At 42.7% G+C, this 15,547-nt stretch overlaps 1 protein-coding gene across 2 annotated transcripts in view; it reads left to right on the forward strand.

Moving 5' to 3' along the window:
* The window catches only part of TSPAN18 (tetraspanin 18), a 101,218-nt gene that overhangs the window by 38,153 nt on the left and 47,518 nt on the right, over window positions 1–15,547 (forward strand). For both annotated transcript variants that reach the window (XM_085321868.1, XM_085321867.1), the window contains exon 2: window positions 2,624–2,754. The gene's annotated coding sequence lies outside the window, so the exon portion shown is untranslated. The remainder of the gene's footprint in view (window positions 1–2,623; window positions 2,755–15,547) is intronic.

Below are 15,547 nucleotides of genomic sequence, written 5' to 3' on the forward strand. Positions count from 1 at the left end.
GGAGAGGATTTAGATGACCTAAGATATCTTCTGTTTCTTAATGTTCCTTAAATACACATGATTGAAATCTCTCATCTGAGCACATAAGCACACAAGACAAAATATATTAACCACCCTAAATATATTAGAGCTCTTTGCTTCTGATCAGAATGGTACATCAGCTGAAGCAGTAACGGGGAATGGATGATATTTTTGCTTACAGGGCAGCACTCTTCAGTAATGGAAAAGGAAAATTGGTGCTAAAAATGCCATTGAATCAAAATTTAGATGACTCATGACAATTTGTGCACCTGCCTGTGTTACCTTCCATCTCATGGTTTCAGAGCACTTCACAAATCTGAATAAATTAATCTCCTGCCCACCTCTCGTCACCCACCAAAGGCTGTGATTTACTGTCCAGTACTGCACCTCTGAAGGGCTATGACYGAGCTCCATTGGTTAGATTTCTGTTAGGCAGCAGACACTTCTATCTGTACAAAAATATGGACATACGTGTTTTCTACATGCAAGCATTGGYACCTCCCAAATGCTTGTGCTTCCCCGTTAAAGAAACTGGGATGTGTCCTGTATGCGTGTGTTTGAAATATGCTGTATTGTGTAGAGCAGGAAAGAAGCTTGCAAACAAACACAGGYACCAGGAGAAGCTCAGCTGAAAATGTGTGAATCCGGTGGGGGGACAGGGGCAAGAAGAACCTCTGCTTGAGCACGTGTTTGGGAGGCTCCTGCTCCACTCACTAGGTGACAGTGCTCCTCCAGCGCACGTGACGTGAGCGTTGTGGGGTGCTGCTAAGCTGCGTCTCTCAGATTGGGTCCAGTGTAGGGTGCCTCTGTGCCAGACTGAGCCCCCTTCTTTCCCTGGGGGTGTGTGAAATAGCACTTCTCCGGAGGAGGGCAGGTCGGTGCTGGTGGGGGGCTGATGCCTGCGTACGTGGCAGCGATTTCTTCTCATGTGGCCTTCTGTGACACTAGCACTGCCCAGCCTGTTAGAGGTGGGGTATTCCACTGGATAGCCCGTTAAACACTAGACCAGTTCAACGCGACTGGCTCCTCCAGAAAGCAGGGAAGAGAGGGGAGGCTTGAGGTGTTTGGCTGCTGCCCTGCCCCAGTGTCTTACAGGACTGCTGCGTGGAGGTGCTGGAAGGCCCTTGTCCCTCACCTTTTCTTTTTGACCCTGGAGGAGTTAAATCAGCTCTATGATGCAGAGAAGGGAGTGATGCTCCAGATGTTGTGCATGTGGACAGTTGGCTTTGGATTCAGGATGCTGGYGGGGCTGGGCACGGGGGAGGTTTTCAGCTCTTTATTTTTAAAAAGAGAGCAAAGAAGCAAGGTAAACTGGGAAGGAGAGAAGAGAAGCAATGCTATGAAGTAGATTTGTGTGGCGCCAGCRTCATATCTGAATTGGAGCTGTCAGAAGGAATGAGATCCAGACTCAGCTCTGCTCTCTGGAGAGGTGCAGTTGCGGAGAGATTGTTCTGTTAAGCGCCGGCTCCTSCTCTCTCTGCCCAGGGTCTGGCTGACTTCTGCAAGGCAGGAACTGACCAGATCTGGCATGATCCATCTTCCCTTCCCATTGGCCTCTCCTGCCTTTCTCCAGGCTCTGATTTATGTTCTTTTGCTTGCTCACTGCTTTCACCAGTTGAACTTCTCCCTTCTGCTCCTTGCCTATGTTGGTGTCTTTRTCCCACCTTTAGCTGCCTCTCTGCTTCGTCACCTTCCCCTGTTTTCCATCCTCAGTCGTTCTGGCTCCCTTCACTCAGCATACAGACRTGCTCTCACATCTACACAGTAAATGAGCACGTGTGCAAAATTGTTGCACACAATACAGGATATGTGTGCATATGTATCTTAAATATTTAACTACTTTGGCTTTTTTTTCTCCAGTTCTCCATCCTTTTCTGGTCTAGAACTGACCTTTGAGGGACTCAGCATCTCCTTCAGTGTTCCTTTCCCCTCCTGTTTTTCCTCAGAACTCTCCCTTCAGTCCTCCTCCTGTTCTGTAGCTAGTGCCTAAGTGACTCATTTAAGGAGTTCACCTTTCCTTTTCTGAATGGCCTCCCTCCTTCCTACTGGACTGTTCAAAACCTGACACTGATGATTCAGGTTGTACTGTGGCTAGAAAGGAGCTCTTTATCAGTCCTCCAAAGCTCCCACTATGTTTTTGGACTGAAACCTTTCCCTTTCTGGGTACCTCCACATGCCGGGGAGTCAGGGAACCCCTGTCCATGGATTTACTAGCCATATAGTGCTCTGCCGTGTGCATGGAGGTTGCTATGCAGCTAGAGTAGTAGGAGAAGATGCAGAGAAACTGTGTTGCTCCTCTGTTATTCTTCTGGAAATCTTCCTGTTCCTCTTCCTGCCTTCTGGTCAAGTTCCTTTTCGGGCCAGTGTAAATAGACTGGAAAGTGAAGAGGATCATTTTRCCTTCAGTCCAGGCCTTGCTAGAGTCTCCAGGGCTTCTGCCAACTACTTGTCCTGACCTCGTTCAGGTGTGCAAGAAACGGTTGGTCTTCACCTGGGTAAGCAGCAGTGATTAAAGCAAGGCCACAAGCTTCTCAGGCTCAGTGTTCAGGAATGCATATTTGTATGTTTTGTCTTATATATTTGTTGTTGTTATTTYTGACAGGTTGACCAGACAGGATTGCTGTCTCAGGGACCAGAACCAGGCATCCCGACTGATGCTTGTTTACTGCATCCTGGCTTTTGGAGGAGAGCAAGTATTTCTCTGAAGGCCTGGCTCCTCAAAGTGTCCTAGAGGTAMGGCAGACAGCACAGCTAAYGCTCYGGACTCTACTGATGCTGGGCTATGGCCTTGCTWTGTCTTCCTGCACTTCCTGCAGGGCTCTGAGCAGAGGGTTTTTTTTTTTTTTTTTCTGTTTGTTTGTCTCGAGGGGCTTTGTCCCCTCTGCCTGCCATATCTGTAAGGGTGAAACCTTGCATTGTGTTTACAGCACAGGGAATTTTTTTCAGCAAAAATGTGTTTTCGAAAGATGAAGACTACTCATAGTTGAGTCAAATATAGGCAAATAGTATGGGGGGTATGGTGAAAAAGGAAAATGTTACATGTAAGATATTAGTAAAGGAATACTTAACATTTTATTCTGAAATAATTTCATTTTGAAAATTACCTTAATTTTGAGAGAAACCTTATTAAGGAAGAAAGAAGTATATGTGGGGATAGGGGTTAAGTAAGGAATTGAAAGAAAACGTTCAGATTTTGATTGGACAAGATCTTTCAGGTCAACCAAAGGCGAACAAAAACAAACAGAAAAGYCTTGTAGTTCTAATTGCAATGACTCATGGAAACCAGATCTAGAAAAGATGAGGCCCTTAGTCCAAACCCTTAATCCCCTACTAGTATGTGACATTGTTCCCTGCAGTGTGTACCAGTCCTGTTTTAAATGATGAGATTTTCCATCATCCCCTTGGGATACTATTCCACAGCCTAATAGAATTAATCTGCTTGCTTCTCTTTCAACCCCTGACCACTGCAGATGCAATTAGTAGTAGGCGACGGGCGGATTCTGTTTCCTATGCTGTATTATGAAAGCTTAGGGCTGTATTGTGTTAAACCAGACATCAGTTGCAAGCATGTGTGCCTGAGTGTAACTTATCTGTCGGTACTCATTACAGCCCCATAAACATCTCTGAAYCGCAGGTTCTCAGACTCGCAGGAGCTTTTCTGCAATCTTAATTCAGGATCTGATAAAGCATGAACTAATGTATTTGGATGCCYGTAAAAAAGATATTATGATTGAAAACTAAAGCAGAATGTAAAGTCATATTCTGCTTTTGCTGGAGACTCTTCAGAGGCAATTTAGTTCTCGGTCTTGGGAATATTCTCTGGCCTCATTTTTTGGCTTCTTGCAMAGATAAGCTGGTAGGAACTGTAGGAAATAGTTTTTCACTCATATACATGGTGWAGCTGGAGGTACCACTGCACCTCTCCATCTGTGGATTTCAGAACTTCTAGTTGAATGCTTTGGGCTTCTGCTGATGTTTACTAAAAGACTCTACTCAGATAAACTAGATGAATGTAAAGTCAAACAGGAGCTGGAAAATGATAGCTGGTCTTATTTGGTCTGTTCCTCCACATCTGACCTGACCTCTCTTCTTCTCTATTCCTGCTGACCAGTGAAACAGTCTTCCCTGGTGCTGGGTCCAGTCTAGTTCCTGCTTACCCAGMAGAGAAAGAGGCTCTGAGTATTGCCTTTTGGAAATTTTTCCTTGCCTCATTATGTCAGTCCTAGCAGACTGATGCTTAATATTTATTTTCAGTTTCCTATTCCTAATTTTTGCACCTTTTCCTCTTCTCCAGCTATGCAGGAAGAGTAAATGACAGAGGTGAATTTCTTCCTGCAACTTTTCACCCATATTGCTTCATAAATCTGGGGAAGTTTTAGTAGTGAGAACTGTCGTTCAGTTTCTAAAGCAAATGGRTGGAGTTATCACAGAACGAGTAAGGTTGGAAGGAACTTCAAAGTCAGGACCTGTTTATTTGTGGAGACTATTGCAACAGCTGATTTTACAAACTCTGATTCTACTAATTAACACTTKAATTCATCTGTTTCCAAAAACAAATTTAAAAAACTCCTAATACAAGAGGCTATTACAAAACAATTGCTGTTAGATGTCTGGATGAAATTGCGGAATGAGGCAGGGGTTAACTGTACCTGAAAACTGCTCGAATGCCACCATGCCATGGCTATGAGGTTTGCAAATAAATCCTTGACTTTAATGTGCCGTAGCTCTTCTGGAGTATTTCCTCAAGTAGAAAGCCTAAATTTGAACTTAGTCACTAATTCTGTATTTCATTAACAAGGTAAGTTAATTAATCCCAGTAAAATTTGTCTAGATTGCCTGTATTTATCAAGATGAGTATTTCCTAACCCCTGAAGATCAAGTTGCAAAGCTTTGATGTGTTAGATGAATCCCGTGCCAATTTACCTATTGTTTTTAATCAGTTGAAATTATTTTCCAGCTTGCTGCTTTGCTGGTTCACATGGGTTTTTTGCATGCTTTAAAGGATGGGGAAGTGGTGACTGAAGCAAGGGGTAATGATCTGTAGAGCTTAGATCATCTGCTGCTGGTGTTCCCCTTTCTTGCTTTGCCTATTGGGCTTTATTCCAGTGGCAGTAAACCCAAGGCAGAAAGGTATGGTTTCTTCTGCACTCTTTCCTTTTTCTTTCCCTTGAAAGTTCATCTTGCTGCTGGCTTTTTAAAAGCACTGCATTAGCTGGGGTGCTGTGTAATAAAAGGCATGCTTTAAATACAGATGCTGGTGATAGTCCTTTCAAAAGCTGCATTTCTCAAGCTGGGAGCTATTGACCCCTTTTAGTCCAGTCACAAAGAAAACCAAGAGGAAATGGAGGGTGAGGACCAGCAGGGAATATAYATAATATATATATTTTTCCCTCCCCCAAAGTGGTCGTCTTCCTGCCCCCTCGCCAGGCTGGCTATTGTTTGAGGCTCCATGCGGGATGCCGGTGGCCATATAAGGAAAATGGCATCATGCTACATTCTTTCTAAAAAATGATTTTTTTATGGTTGCCTTTTTTCTTGCTGAAAGTTGCTCTGGTTTTGTGTGAGATCCGGACATGAGGAAGGCAGCAGCTTCCAGAATGCGTACGTACAGTCTTGGTCCGCTCAGAAGATTTCACTTTGACTCTTTCTTTTATCATAGTTCGGGTGATTAGGCTGAGCAGCAGCAGCAGCGAGGTTCTGCTGTTATGCTAGGAGCAAAGGATGTTACTGTGAATTTTCCTGCATCTTGTGCTCAGTAATAATCCTTCTTACCTTTTGATTTCTCTTGCTTAAGAGTATGATTAGGCAGTTGGACAGAGGCATGTAATGTTCCCTCTTCATTCACAACCTACATTTATTTAGTTAGTTATTTCCAGTCCTGATACAAGCATACCTGGACTATTACAGCTCCATCCTGCCTTTTGTTCCTAGCGTGTTCCCCATAGAACTGCCCTATTTTAGGGGTTCAAACTGAGAGATCTCTTTCCACCAGTATACCTATAATTTGTGGTCCAGAGCTGGGACAAAAAAAAAAGTGCTGTTGAGCTGCTGCTTCCTTGCCTCCACTTTGCTTGCAAACACAGTTTATGAAATGTGCAAATTCCTGTTGCAGTTTGTTAGCTGGGGACGTGGGGCTGCAGAGACGGACACCTCTGCCTCCCAAGCTGTGCTTTGCTCGTTCCTGCGGATGTACTGCAGCACTGGCCTGCACCGCTTTGGGCCACCCGAGCTGGACTTCCTCTGCTTTGCCTAATGACAAAGCCCACTGCTGGGGACTACCATAGTCCAGTCCTCTCCAAAGGCAGCTGAAGAGTTTGAGCACACAGGTAGAATCGTGCAGCACTGTTTTAGAAGCTAAGACTTGTCTGTGAAGAACAAATCTGAAAGGGGTTTTTGGTGTTTCCACAGTCAGCAGGGGTGGATCAGAACATGCCTGGTCTTGGAAAGATGACCTGAAAATATCTGAGATTTGTTTTTTGTTTCCTGGGGGCAGGAATCAGATGTTAATGAACAAAAACTCCCCTCTCTGAGGAAACAAGTCCTAACTCCAAACAAAGCCACTTAGTGGCTTGTGCAAAGCAACCATCAGAGCAACATCAGCATAAATAAGGCTGAATCCCCCGAGTCTGGGAAGCAGAAGCTGAGCCTGAAGTGGGAAAAGTATAGATCTGAGAGCTGGGAACACAGCCAGCTCTTGGAGAGAGAGTGTGAGCATATGCATGTGTATGCAGAAAAGTTGGGGACACTTCCCTTGTAATTGGGATGCACTGCTCCCTATGCTTGCCAGCACTTCTGACTTCCAGTGATGCCCTTCCCATTGGTTCTCCYTATAAAAACTGTTCAGGTACTGATAGGTTGCAAACTTTCTAATAATAATAATAAATAAATAAAAGACCACCCTCTTAGAAATAGCAGCAGCAAAGTTTGGGCATTCATGTATGGCATGTGATACTCTCTCTGTGTTATGCTGAGGTATGATTACGATACTGGAAAATACTTTTTTTTTTTTTTCCCCAGAAAATGAATTGTTTGTTATTATTAAGAATTGTGTATACTTTTGGAAATGTTTCTTTCATCCCTTTTTAAATGTTGAATAACCAGGTAGCCTTTAAAGAAACTGCAATTTTGTGAAAATGGAGTAAGGACTTTTTAAAAGATTCAAAACCCTGGAAATTGAGATTGTACTGGCTAGAGAAGGCAAATGTTGCTTATACTGAGGGAGTTCTAATTTTCTCTAATTTCTCTTTAGACTATGAATTGAATTATTTGGGGAAGCAGCACTACCCTCATATCTCTGTGAAATAAGTCATCAAAAGAATCTTGCTTTATGGTAAACTGTGCTTTAACTAAAGCTGTAATTGTGGAAACTTCTGAGCTCTACTAAGATGCTTGATATGGATATGGCAGTGGCATGTCCTCATCTATTTTTTTTTCTCTACAAAGGATGTTTGCCTCCCAAATGCTGTCTATGTGGTTTCAAAATGAGACATCTCTCTAGGGAATGGCGTGGAAGYGTTCTCCTTGTGCTTTCTTCTCACGTTCGGAGTGAAATGGCTAGCTATTTTTGGCACTTAAATGATTGTCATTGGACCTTTGCGTTAACATCCATTGAGATAAGTGGATAACTTCTCGCKTCTCACCCAAACATTGTTGTTTAAAGCTCTCTGCAGACTTGCAGGCCCCCTGCTTTGGTTACAGTCCACTTGCAATTATAAAGCTGTCTTGGTAAGTGTCAGCCAAAGATGCTATGTTTATTGTGTGCACTTTTGTAGTGAAAGACTGAAGTTATGAAAGATGAGTCTAAAGGGTGGGGGTCAGGTCAGCGACGTGCCCACGTGGCGCGCTGAGCGTGTGTTACCACAGGTTCAGTCCTGCTCCGAGTGTTTCCTACGATGAGCAGCAGGCGTAGGTGGGCTCCTGCCACTGGGGGGGGGGGTCTAAATCAGGAGCTCTGCTGGGCTAGCAGGGAGGCTGAAGCTACTAACTTCTCCCAACTGTCTGTGCTTGCCATGCTGCTGTTGAAGGCGGCATGAGCTAATTCATCTGGCCCCAAGTGGCTACTGAAGCGGTGACGCCTGTTTGTTTCCACTGTCTCTTCCGGATTCAGAGGTGACATAAACAGCTGGAAGACTCAAAATATCTCCAGCTGCGTGCTGCAGCTTGATCTGCCAGAGACAGATGTAGCTTCTGAGGGATATCGCCCTAGGGACTCGGAGTCAGGGCTTCTGGCGTTAGCAGCAGCGCATGCATGGGTTGGTTTGGCTGTGCACGTTTCCTTGGGAGCTGGGGGCTGTGTGACATGTCACTGACAATGAAGGAGGAGGGGATAAATTGTCATCAGAAATACATCTCCATCAGTTTCTRTCACTTAGTTCCAGAGTCAGAGGGGCAATTTAAACCTTTTTTCTTTTTCTTTCTTTCTTTTTTTTGGCCTGACTGTATCATGGGTAAAGTGCTTTGTCAAGGGAAGATGGGGTTTACCCAATCTGACAGTGCACGAAAGCAAAGCTGCCTCTCATCRCTGTGCTGAATCCTGGGGAGGAACTGCTGAGACGGTGTCATTCAGAACAGTAATAAAGGCTTTGCATTTCTTATTTTGAGATCTACAGAAATATGTTTGCTTTTGATTTGTGAATTTTGAAATTACTGAGTGAAGTTGGGGACTTAGTTTAATAGCTGTTAGAGTTATTCCCTTACTGCAGAGATTTCTCAGGAAGCAGACATGCAAGAAGGATATGCGAATGTATATTTGAAGCTTTTTTGAATAAGAATGAGAGCTGAGCTCAGTAAAAAGTAATAGCTATTAAAATTAGTAATAAGGATAGTATTATGCTGTAAGTAGCAAAGTGGGAGTTGGGAGTTTTGCATTCAGTTACTAGCTCTGTTCCCAGCTTGCATTCTGACAGTGGGGAGTAGCTTAATTCCTCTTTGCCTTTATTTCCCATCTGTAAAAGAGCRGTAATTGAGCTGTTTTCTGTTGTAGAGAATGGCCATAGAAGYGTATTTGGTGCAAAACCTGGCTTTGTGAAGCTTCGCATTCATTCTCACCTGAAGATGAAAAAGTTTTCATTCTTGAGAGTTTATCATCTTCAATTTTTTTCTGTTGTTTCTCCTTTTTTTTTTGAAAAAGCAGCAATTGGGAAGAAAAAATAAAAACAGAGAGTTAAGTAATCCAGAAATTGCCCCTCCYCACAAGAAAAACTCCCCATCAAAACATATCTTTGCATCTTTCATTAAAAAATTGAAAAGCAATTGATTTTTCAACTTGCAGAATATGAAGAGTTTATTGTTACTACAGAATGGCCTGATCCGATGTAAAGCAGAGGTTTCTTGCTTGCACYGCTGTGTCTGTTTAGTGTGAATTCTTGAGAGCTCTTCTGCAGGAGGAGCCTGAGGATAGGTCAGCCACTGGACAGAACGGTGTCTAGAAAAGATAATGATAATCTAATGGCTGTTTTATCCTTTGTAAAATGACTCATTCTCCAGCCAGCTCCTAATGGCTGTGAGCTGCATCCTTGGCACACATTACATTTGGTGACAGTACTGGCAGATAAGAAACCAGGACCCGAACAGCCCTGGGCAYGTGCTGGATTTTCAGGGTTGTTCTCCTTGCTAGCATGTGGCAGCAGCTGTAAAGCGGAGAAGACACGCAGGCACTTTGTGGCTGGRTGACAGGAGGAGATGTAGTAGTAGCACTTTGCCTGTGTTTTAGCTTCAGTGCCCAGCATATGGAGGTGTTCAGCTGAACAGAGAACTGTCTGCAGCTGTCACTTTTCTAAAAAAGCAGAACACACAGCACATTTGTAAGTGGATCAAACCCCCAGTAGCATGCACAAAAATAAACTAATTCCAAAGAAATTTACTTAAGCATACTCCTTTTTAAATTTTTTATGGGGGAATATTTTCAAAWGTCCCTATTCAAACTTTCAACAGGTGCTAGTTTTCAGACTATCTGTAGCACTGGCTTGAAAATCTGAAGCAACTAAGAGCTTTAATAGACCCTCKCCTTTCCTACAGTATGGCATGAGCAAACCACTGCACAGGGAAGGGTAGGAGGGAGTTTTTCTTGGGAACTGGCTTGAACTGTTTCTGGCGCCTTTCCCTGGCCACTGTTGATGACAGGATATTGGAGTTTACAGCTACCTGACCCCACTCWTTTTCCCATGTTCTGCTGCAGTGGGGATTTTGAGGCTAGGTCATGTGCGTTCCTGCTTACTGTCAAGGTAAATCTTGCTGATGCTAGGGACAGACAGACAGACACACAGTTCTATACAGCTGGCATGTGTGAAAGGGCAGAATCTGTCACTGACTCCTCAAATTGACCTATACCGTGTATAACCTTTGTGGCTGGAAAGTACATCCAAGAATACATTCCCAAGAGACTAAAAATATCCTCAATTTTAAAATTCAATTATGGTTTAAAACTGTTCTCAAAAAACCAAAATCTCCCATAAATGTACACTCAACATGAAGAAAAAGAATCAGTTTATTCTTTTTCCCATGCTKAAGTGTCCAGCTTTCAGAACAGAGCTAGCTGTAGTTTATCACAAGTTATTGGCCTGTTAGTTGGCTTAGTGTACAGATTATGTTACTGGAAAGTGGGATCGCTTGCCAAAACTGCCTTTGCTTTTCCATTTCCCTTCCATCTCCGAATTTTGTGTGTTATCTGGTAGCTGCACTGAAAGCCAAACTATAACTGAATTGATTAAAATCAGGAGTTGGCGTTCTACTATTCTGTCTCCTTTTGCCTAAAGTATACAAAATAAAGACTGTACGTTCACACTGTTTACACAGTACAATTTGTAGTGAGTTAAAATACCTGGAGATGAGTAAATCAAAGCTTCTCATACTGACTTGGTGTGTCCGCATTATCTGTAAAGAACATGTGGTATATTCAGTATGTTTCCATCCCAGGAAGGGGGAATAAGCGATGGCTTTGAAACGCTTCTGAAAAGCTCCATAATCATCTCTCCTGTCCTATCCTGTCATTGGCAATAGCTCATTTGGAAAACTTCAAACTAGACAGGTAGAAGAATAAACTTGAATTTACATGGTTAGAACTAGCAATATAAATCTCTATTGTACCTAACAGCCTTGGGCACTAGGTGTGCAAACCCAGAAGTGCTCTCTTAGTCTTCTGCTTGAAATCTTAGTCTTTTACTATGTATTTTTTCTGTTGGTCAGGAATAATGGTAATTAATTGAAAGTGCAGCAATCTGATGCTTCTTTTCCTCTGAAGAGAAGATCAGCTGTGTGTATCAAATTTGGGAATCGCTCCTCTGTACCAGATCATTTTTATAAAAGATAAATTATACAATTTTTTTCYCTAAAGCTTTATGGAGACCCTAAATCTTTGTAAAAATAAGTTGAAATGAAGGAAATAATTTTGGTCAAAAAAGGGTTGTATGTGTATTTTTAAACATCAAATTTAATTCTAGATTTTTCTAAACAGCATTTTGTTTTAGAAATGCTAAAGGAGCTCCTTTAAACGTTTAAAAAAACAAAACCATTTTGGCCTCTTAAAATATGAGCTGGCTTTCTATAAAAGAATTTTTATTTTAAAAACTCRGGAAATATAGGAAATATCTCATTTCAGATTGAGCAAATCTTTGGGGAGTGAATGTGAAGAAATATCTTTGCATTGTTTTGTTTCAGGGAAAAAAAAACATATTCCAAATCAAACAAAAGTAATTCTTCCCCTCTGTTTTTTGTTTTAGTCATCCAAACTACAAAATCTTTTAAAAATCTTGGTATGTTCTTTCTGATGATACAGACATTTTTTTTTTTTTTTTTTTTTTGCTATTAAAACATTTGTTGCAACTTCTTGCTGGAAGAGTAGCATTTGTGTGGTAAGAAGATGACCACTGGCATTTTAGTCATCTTACTGATATATGAGTTGTTCTTGTCCCTCCTAGTTACAGGTAAATCTGTTTTCTGTAGCATTTCTTGTTTCTGCTTTTCCAATCAGTTTTGTTGAGTTATGGAGTACTCTCAGTTCCAAGTCAAGGGATAAAGCATGAGTGCTCATGGTTATGATTAAATGTCATCTTTGCGAATTTTTCTTTTCTTTTAACGTGTCCCAGTGAATGCACTGAGGATTAAAGTGACTGCCCTCAACACCAGCAGTAGGCTGYGTTTGAGACATCTGAAGGATATTGTTTATATTTTGCCTTTCTTGCCTGTATCCCTCGTCCAATGCCTTCCCCAGTGAACAAATCTCTCCTCCTCATCTCTCCTCCTCATCCCAGGTCAATGCTATTTCTGAGGAATGTTGGACGGATACCACTGTACACACACTGGAGGTGCTCTTAGCTTGGGKTTTGAACTTGATTTAAAAGGGAGGAGAGGTAGGAAGGGAATGTTGTTTTTAGTGGCGATCCAGGCTTTAGTGCTTTACAGAACTGTTACAACTACGCTCACGAGGCAGGGAGGTCTGTGGGTGCAAGAGGGGGCTGGGTGAGCTTTCAGGTATTTCCAAGCGCCGCTCAAGGCTGCCGTGCCAGGCACGTTCTTCATTAGTGCTTCTGGGAAAGGCGTTCTGGGAATAATCAATCAGCATCTCTCTGGGTTTCTTCTCCGAGATGCTCTGTCTTGTTCTTTTCAGTGCTGCTCATTTTGTTTTTAATTTGTGAACGAGGGATCGATTTGCACTGACTAGCACCAGGCAGGAGAATATGATTTTGCAACGGGCTGCACCGTCTGGCCCTACTTCTCTAAAGCATTTAAGCAGGTATTTAAAGCTGCAAATTTTGAAGAAGCCAGTGGTGTTTGGGCTTTGAAATGTGCTCAGAATGTCCCAACAGTTTCCTAGATCTGGATAAAGTTGTCCAGCTCAGCTCTGCTCACCTATGCTGAAGTGGTGGTACGATGGGCTCTTTGCAGAAGAGTAGGGGAGGGAAGAGCTATAAAGAAGACTTATGAAGAAGTGACTCAAGACAGTCTATGTATGAGGGAATTTTGAGGGAAAACTCATTGGTGTAAAAGATAGAGATTTGCCTTCTGGCAAATCTCACCACCTGCCAYTGGAGCCTCTGCTTCAGAGCAGTAATGGGACTATGAATCAATCGTCTTGAGCACACATGCATAGCGGGCACTTTGGCCAATCCCTTCTGATATTCTGTATTACTGCTCACAGAGGAGCAAAGAAGGACTGTACTTACTTTTCCCCAGAGTTCAACTCAAGGTGACGCTGTATTCCAGGGAGGTAGTTCCTTACCTCTCTTAATGAGTAGCTTTATGCTGTGCTGTCTTCTACAATAACAGCTGCTGGTACTTGAAGGAAAAGAAGCTTTTTGACAAGTCAGTGAGGCTGTATAAATTAAGAGAGGAGGGAAGGCACAGCCAGAGAACTAAGATTAGTGCAAGAGCCATGAGAATTCTCAGGCTCCAAAGAGTGCTCCTGATTTCAGCATTTCATGTACCCCTGTGTAGTATTTGTTTARCATTTCCAGTCATGATGGATGAAAGCAAAACTCCCAAGTGGATTGTATATCAGTACTAGGAAGGTTTTTAGACTGTATGTTATGTTTGCTGGATGGGGTTATATCATGAATGATGTCTATGGCTAAGATTCTCTAATGCTGGAGTACCATTGAGTGAGTCTGGAAAGGGWCCTTGTGCCCTCTTTTATCATACCGGACAGAGTATGACAACTCCATCCTCTGCAGCTTGGTGATTTGAATGCCAGTGGCCTGCAGATCRTCTGTTAAGGAACTGAAGATGTTCAGGGACAAGGTTTATGTGTTTTTGAGCTCTTGTCTATTACTTCCTTACAGCATGGTGTTCTGTAGTCTTTTCATAGATAATGCATCTCTGCCACAGTAATACCATCCAAATCTCTGTCAGCATCAGCAGTATAGGGAAAGAAAGTGGGATGGGAAGAGCAGCATCCAGAGGAAACCTGCCCAAAACACCTTGGTTGAAATCMTGTTGCAGAAGTTAATGGAAAAACAMCCATTGACCTCACTGGCATTAGAATTTTATCCTGTATACTCATGAGGAAGTTTTTGCATTTGTAAGTATGAGGATTGATAGATTGTTTTTTCTCAACTGACTTTTTCTCCCCCAGACTGTCTTCGAAAGCTGGTGCTGTGTGTAGACGTTCAYTGTCTCATCCATTAATCGTGACACTGGTAGGCTTTGCCTGGCCAAAACCCAGGGCCAAGAAATGAGACTGTTTCCAAAGTGGCAAGTAAGTTTGGAAAGTTCCTGAAGCAGAAGAAGGTGAATCTAAATGAGAGCATAAGCATCACTGGCAAATAAAGTCAGACACATTATGTTTTGATGACTGTCCTTGACACCTYGGCAGTGAGCAGTGCTGGGAAAGTAGGTAGCCCCGGGAAGACCTGGGAATGTGCTTTCTTTTTTCAGAAGGCAGTTAGAAACCTTGCTTTATTCTCTGCCTTTATTCTTTAAAATTGAAAATGACCCTTCGCTGCTGCACTCTGTAAAATCCGTGGAGGATACCTGCCCCAGCTAGTCCTGATGTGAATTGAAGAGGTTTACAGAGCCGTCAGCACTGCCCGTTGCCTGGATACAGGGCAGCTTTGCTCCTCCAGCCCCTCACATATGTATGCAAAAGCTGGGAGGCTGCAGAGCAGTGAGAGGTGGTGGARTTAAGCCCCATGCACCTGCAGGCAGCAGCATTAAGTCCACCTGATGCAGCTTGTAGGCTAAGGGTTTCCTTTTACTTTGCTATCATTATTATTATTTATCATTATTATTGATAGGAGAAAAGTGCAACCCAGCTGCTCAGTGCAGAGATCTGAGGGTTCCCGCGGAGTGAAGTGCTTCATGCCACTTAGAAAACCAGCCTTTGTGCTATCTCTTGAATAAGCATTTTATTTCAGATGCTTGTTCTGAGCCTCCTGCTGTTGCCTGCCACTACGACTGCTGACAACCAGCCTTTCTGGCAATATGGCAGCAGAGCCTGTGAGCTTGCTTTGAGCTAGCTGAGATTCTGGGAGAACAATGTGAAGAAGACAGTGGCTGTTGAATATTTAAAATAAAGTGTTTCCTCTTAAACATGAAAATGCTCTTTGCGCTCCACAGATGTTGCTGCTCAGTGACAGCGATTGACCARTTCATGCATTATTCCTGTGTTCAGACAGGACTGTGCCAACTGCRTTGCAAGAGGAACTCCTCTCTCCTTGGCTGAGTAGATGCAAAGCTGAGGATTAGCAGGAGTTCCTGCCATATAGCATGTATGTAAATGTCTATGAACTTTAATAATTGTAATTGGATCAGTGAAAAAATATTTTAAGCTTAGTTACTTTAAACGGGGCTAGTTCATATTGTAGCATAAGTGTTTTTACTGTGCATGTCTGTAGAACGCTGTGCTGCTTCAAACAGCACTTGGGAGCTGTGACAGTGGGCATTATTAAAGTAATGAAAATTAATCTTTATATTGTGATGGCACACAAGATCTCTAATTGGTGTCCCTTTATGCTAAGCACTGTAAATCTGTATGACAGAAGTACTATATGATCTAAGACTGTGCTTTAGGTGAAGTCAGGATACAAAAATG

This window comes from Rhea americana, unplaced genomic scaffold, assembly GCF_003343005.1.
Source record: "Rhea americana isolate MKP2758 unplaced genomic scaffold, rheAme1 scaffold_72, whole genome shotgun sequence".
In the NCBI taxonomy this organism is placed as follows: domain Eukaryota; kingdom Metazoa; phylum Chordata; class Aves; order Rheiformes; family Rheidae; genus Rhea; species Rhea americana.